We start from the raw sequence: 6,609 nt of genomic DNA, 5'->3' as shown, positions 1-6,609 counted from the left end.
CGCGCAGGGCGCCAGTGCGCGCAGGCTCGGGCGGGGGCCGAGCCTGGCCGCCGCGCCGTCCCCACCGCGCGGCCCCGCGAGCTGCCGCTGTGTTCGTGGGCGACGCGGTTCTTTCAGGTTCACGGGGCCCCTCGTCCTGGGCCCGGGCGCCGCTCGAAGGGGCGCTCGGGAGGTGTACGGGGTCCATTGCCGAGCCAACTGCGTCTCTAACCAGGGTGACATACGCAACCCCAGAAACAGTGCTATGTGTGTGTGCTGATACGTGACAGTTTTTTTTTAAAAAATATCTATTTGAAACGAGACAGGCTCTACTACTAAGAAATAGAAACAATCCCAGCAATAACATCCTGCCAATTTCGTGTGCTCTTCTCAAGTTCTGCCGGTTACTCTCTGAGCTCATTCTGCAAGGTGTAACTTAAGGTAATAGTATTCCATAAAGGAGGGAGGAATTATTTTGATGTAGTTCCTTAGTCATGTTGTAAAGGAAGGAGAACTGGAAAAGTACCAGATGAAATACCAGTATGTCGCCCTATTTAATTTTTACTGCATTTGAAAAATTGCCAGAGCAGTCTTAATCTGGCCTGTTTCATTTATCTTGAGTATTTTTGTGTACTTTCGTATTAAAATTCTTAATTTCACAAAGAAGTGCAGACGACTTGTTTTATTTTGTTTTAAAACCTGTAAGAATGAAGAGTAAGAATCCTCTACTCTCACCCTTCCCACTCCTTTGCCCAAGGTCTTTCCAAACTTCTTTCTTCTTTTCCTTGATTAAAATTTATCACAGGAATGGATACACTTTACAATTATTAAAACAAGATTGGAGCCGGGCATGGTGGTGCATGCCTATGATCCTAGCTGCTGGAGAAGCTGAGACAAGAAAGCAAGTTGGGGGCTGGGGATTTAGCTCAGCGGCATAAGCGCCTGTTTTGCAAGCAGGCACTAGTGAGTTCAATCCCCAGTACCGATAAAAAAACGGAAAAAAAAAAAAAAAAAAAAAAAAGCGAGTTAAAGTAAGCCTGGCATACTGCAGAGGACCGTGTCTCAAAAACAAAACAACCAGAAAATTTAAAAATGTTTCAACTTTTACACACACACACACAGCTTCAGCGAACAGCTTTAACACTGCACAGGTGCAAGACTTTCAGAGGACGAGGATAGGGGTGTGGGAGGGTAGGGAGATGGTGGGTGCTGGTTATTGTGGGTGCTTAGCAAGCCTGGGGCCCTGATTCCATCCCGTACGCCACAAAAAGAAATAAAAATTTCTGTAAGATTTTTGAACGTGGAATAACCGATTCAAAGGCATATAAACGTTAACAGTTTTAGTACACAGCTAATTATACTCCAAATGTACTACCAATTTACATTTCCCATTAATGCTGTGTAAAATGACTTTCCTCACCTTTCTAGAGCTGCTTATGATCGTGTTTCATAATTTTTGCTGAATCTGGGGTAAACAATGTCTTTAAAAAAAATTTTTTTTTTAATGTCTAGCTTTTTTAAACTTTCCTGATTACTGTTAGCAGGGGATTGAGCAGTCTTTCAAATGTTTACTGGTCCTTTTTATAAGAATTAGTAGACCAAAAAAAAAAAAAAAAGATAAATCAAGATATATTATGTACAGGTACAAATTCTCTATGATGAATGTGATTATTGTATATACCTAAGCTATTTTATTTATTGGTATATACCAGTAAAATTTAAAATTCATGGTATATAACTTTTATGCTTTTAAAACTCTGGTTGTGGGATTAGAGACTTCACAATTCAGTTCCTAGAATGTGTGAGGCCCTGGGTTTGATCACAAATACCACCGAAATAACTAAATGAATACATTTAGTTGTGGATGTGATTTTCTTCTTTGTTTATAGCAGCCCTTGGGAATTACTGCTTTTAACTCATATGTGTAAAAATATTTTCTAGTTTACTTATTTTGTCAGCAGAATCTTTCATAATTTAGACATTTTTAACTTGTCAAACCTAACATTTCCTCTTAAGGTTTTGGAAATTTCATTTTATTTAGGTAGATCCTTAACTCTGATAATAAAAACATACTCTCATAATTTTGAAAGTAGTTTCTATGCTTCCTTTTGACATAGTTTTGATGATCTCTTTCCTTATTTTTCTTAAAAGACCAGCCTTAATTTTATTAACTTTTTAAAATTTGATTTCCCACTCTCCATTTTTTCTAGAAAAATGTGGTATGTTTTCTTTTTATTTATTTATTTTTAACACAGGTTCTCCTATATAGTTCAGGCTGGCTTTGAACTCACTATGTATCACAGCCTGGCCTCTGTTAGACCGGTGTCGCGAGGAAGACTCTAAGGGCCTCGCTCTCATGTAAAAACAATGGGGTTTTTATTATTTCGTGTACACGGGGTCCTCCAAACAGGTGGAAACGGAGAACCCTGAGTTGGGGCAAGGCTGGTGTTTTTAAGGATGAAAACCGCAAAGCAAGCAAGCATTGTTACAGAAGCCAATCATAGCAGTTAGAGCAGAACAGTTGGTGATTTGTCCATTTGTGATTGGTCAGATCATGAGGGGCGACCAGTGGGTCAGAGTTGATTAACTGTCTTGTTTTGCACAGCTTATTTTTAGGTCACCTAGCTCCTGTGTGGCTTGGTTCTGACATACTTCCCAATCTTGATTAGCATAGTCAGCAGACTTTATCTCTGAGTTTCCTGACATAATTACCTTACTTTAGCACCACAACCTTTCTATTTGTAGAGGGCAACAATGGTTAACATATCAATTGGGTAAGATTTTACAATTCTTTACAGAAGAGAGCATTGATTAACATATCAATCTTTTACCCAGGGAAAAAGGAAGACACACATTTACAGTTACAGGTATTACTATGATATAAACGAAGCTATTTCTGTGAAGAATGTACAATCTAATACAATCTGATGCAATTAACACAATTTGTGACGGGGCTACCAGATAGGGAAGACCCAGGATGTCAGGAGCTAGTACCTCAGGCCTTTGTTTTATGGCCTTTAGGAAGTTAAAACTTAACCTAGTTGGATTTGAAGGGAGAAGGGGAGGGGAAGCAGCAGATGGAACGAGCTTTCTTCGTCTCTTCATTCCCCCCCCCCTTTTTTTTTGTGGATGACCTCTAATCTTAGAGGTTTGTTGTAGCTAGGGGTTCATATTGGTGACGTATGACCATTAATTTGACCTGAGAGACTTGTCCCCTTATGAATTGGGTAATCCAGTTAATGAGGCAAGGGACAATGGCTAGGATTAGGATTAAGGTCACTAATGGTCTTATTAAGGGAAGGAGATAGGGGAGAATTCCGTTTTACATTTTTTAAAGGGGGCTCCCATACAAAGATTTTTAACAATTGTTTTTTTTTTTTTGCTTACAGGGGGACCAAAGCCGCCATGTAAGGTCGGCATCAATGTTATTAAAATCAAAACAAGCAAGCTAAAACAGTTTATAACCAGCATAATCTAACTATGTTTTAGTCAATTTTTAACTTTAAGGGTTATCAGTCTGTTGTGTAGTCCACTGAGTATGTCCCTCGTTGTCTGCTGTTTCCAGTGGCTTTACATGAGTGTAGTGAATCCGCGCAGTTTTTTCTGCTACCTTGATGGCAGTGGGGGTACTGAGCACCACGGTGAAAGGTCCTTCTCAGCGGGGTTTAAGGGAGTCACGGTGGTGACATCGAACCAAGACTGGAGTCCTTGAGGCCTTGGTCTCTGAAGGCAGGTCCAAGTGTTTTTGTCTAAACAGCTGGTGGATCCAGGCCAACACAGGTTGGAGTGTCTGTAGGGACTTAAGATCTCGATTAGTAATTTCAGCTAATTTGTCTTTTGACAATCTTGGAACCAATGGCGGGGGCCTCCCAAACATGGCTTTAAAGGGGGAAATTTTAGAAACATATGGGGTATATCTAGCTCTTAACAGTGCAAAGGGAAGAAGGCTCATCCAATTATTGCCAGTTTTTGAAGACAGCTTAGCTAAAATGTCCTTGAGACTTTGGTTTATACGTTCTACTTGCCCTGAGCTTTGTGGCTGATAGGCACAGTGGAGTTTTAATTAATCTTTAATGCCTGGGCTAACTTTTGGGTGACTCGGGCTATGAAAGCCAGGCCATTATCGGACCCCATTGATAGTGGGAGGCCAAATCAAGGTATGATCTCATGTAATAGCCTTTTAACTACCACTAAGGCTGACTCAGATTTAGTAGGGAAAGCCTCTACCCAGCCAGTAAAAGTGTTTATTAATACCAAGAGATAGCGGTGTCCCTGTAAATTAAGTTTTACCATGTCTATGAAGTCTATTTCCCAATGTTCTCCTGGAACAATTTCTTGATGTCGGGTGGTCTCCAACGCAGAGCTCTTGGCTGAGTTGACTAACAAGCACTGTGGGCATCTGGAGCTCGAAGAGGTGGTCAGTTTGTAGAGTTTTGGAATAAAATACTGAGTTCTGAACAATTCTGCAAGGTGAAACAGCTCCCACCCTAGTGCCTCCAGTAACAGTACTTGTTTATCAGGTAACTGGTATTAGCCCCTTGGGGTGGGAGACTTTATTCCAAGTTGAGATGCCAACTGTAGGTCTTTCTTTGTGTAGACTAGTTCTGACAAGGTCAGAGGACTAGTATCAGAGCAGTTACTTTCTTGGTTGACCCCTCTGATGTGGTTGTTATTTTTCATCTCTGGTTGGGTGAGCCTTGTAAGGAATAGCAACCCATTGAGGCAGCCAGACAGCTGCCAGCAAATCTAGAATCTGTGGAGCATTTTTAGATGGCTTCCCCGTATATGTACAGTAGCAAAGGGATGTCTTCAGTAAAAAAAATGTTTATCCTCTTTTTCGTGGCTAGTTTTAGCCTCTCAGTCAAAGCAACAAGCTCCGCCTTTTGGGCAGAAGTGCCAGACTCTACCCGCTTAACCCAGAGTACCTCCTTTTCGGCGGTCACTGTTGCCCCGGCCACTCGTTTGCCGTTTTGGATGAAGCTGCTTTCATCGAACAGTTGTTGGCATTTCCCAAAAGCTGGTCAGTAAGATCAGCCTGTAGGTTCTGCTGCAGTTCGAGGATGTCAGCGCACTCATGGAGAGAGGTGTCCTTTGTTCCTCCGGATCATCATCAGGCATAAGGGTGGCTGGGTTTAAAGCTGAAGAAGTCTTGAAAATCATTAACTCTGGGTCTAGAAGCAGGGCTTGACAGTAGAATTCTGGCATTTGAGAGCCTTTTTTTAGGAGGGGTTTTGATAAGAGTCTCTAAACTGTGAGAGGTTACCACAGAAATCACTTGCCTAAAGCGAGTTTCTTTGTCTCCTTAAGTAACATTGTCACAGTAGCTAGTATTCTTAGGCAGGGGGCCATACTCCTGTTACTGGATCAAGTCTTTTGGAGAGGTAGGCTATAGGCCTCTTTTAAGGGCCAATGTCCTGAGTTAGGACTCTTTTGGCAATGTCCCTGAGTTTATCTATGAACAAGATGAAAGGCTTGGTAACGTCAGGGAGTCCCAGGGCTGGGGCCTCTGTCAAGGCCCGCTTGAGCTGTTGGAAGGCCTGTTTACATTTATCAGTCCAGTTCAGCGAATTTTGAGTTTTTCCCTTATGGGAGTCAGTCATATAGAGGCAAGCTTTTCAGTAAAATTTAGCCTACAGTATCCAACTGCCCCCAGAAACTCTCGTCTGTTTTTTAAAAGTTTTTTTCTCATAGAGCAATTTTAACATCTTGGCTATCTTTTTGTAAATTTTTTTAGTTCTCAAAGACCTTTTTGTGCTATCTCTATTAACTGGCTGAGGGGCATTTTTTTTAAACCTCTCAAACCTTTGTAATTTTTGTCTAACATGTGGGGCCGACTGAGTTACAAAGAGAACAACTGGCAATATTGGGAAACCTCCTTACCTCTGGATGTCCAGTCAGGGTGGCACAAAAGGAGAACATGGTTTTGGCATTCCGGATCAGAGAGCCGGCTTCATCTGGATGGCACACTGTTTTTTTGTCCAAGGGTGTCACATGACAGGGCATTATTTTATTAAAATTATATTTTTAACAAAAAGGGCTTTTTCATAGGTAACAAAATTGTGCTGTATAATCTCCCAGATGTTCACAGCACATGTAAGAACTTGTATCTTATTTTTAATATCACCTATAATCTCATTTTAATGAAAACATTTTGCAGCAAAGTACAATCTTATGTATACTTTTACCAAAACTGATCTAATACTGTCAAATTCTGAACACATTTACTTTTTGTCAAACCTGTTATTTGTAGTACTATAAACCAAGACAAATAAAATTCACATCCTCTTGAGCCTTCTACAACTTACAATAATACCTCTCAAACTAAGCTTTAATCTTTTTCTACATTCTGGCATAGCCAGACACCTTTACTTGAAGACCACTCTCTTTGTCCCTCTTTTTACTATTACCAGTCAATTACCTTTTTTTTCACTTCTCAGACAACATCAAAACTCTCAACAAAACCCTTGAAGTCACCTTTTAGTAGTCTAAAACATGCTTATTTTATATGTTTTTATCACATAAAAATGTTGTATTTTAAAAACAAAACTGTAACCTTTTAACTGGCTCAAATATAGTATCGCCTGGTTTTTACTTGGCAAAGTTGACATGACTCTTAACAACCATAGATAT

Source organism: Cavia porcellus, unplaced genomic scaffold, assembly GCF_034190915.1.
Source record: "Cavia porcellus strain 051 isolate PalLab524CR breed Dunkin Hartley unplaced genomic scaffold, mCavPor4.1 scaffold_26, whole genome shotgun sequence".
NCBI classification, from domain to species: domain Eukaryota; kingdom Metazoa; phylum Chordata; class Mammalia; order Rodentia; family Caviidae; genus Cavia; species Cavia porcellus.
The sequence above is the reverse complement of the archived record's forward strand: the minus strand, read 5'-3'. Positions refer to the sequence as shown.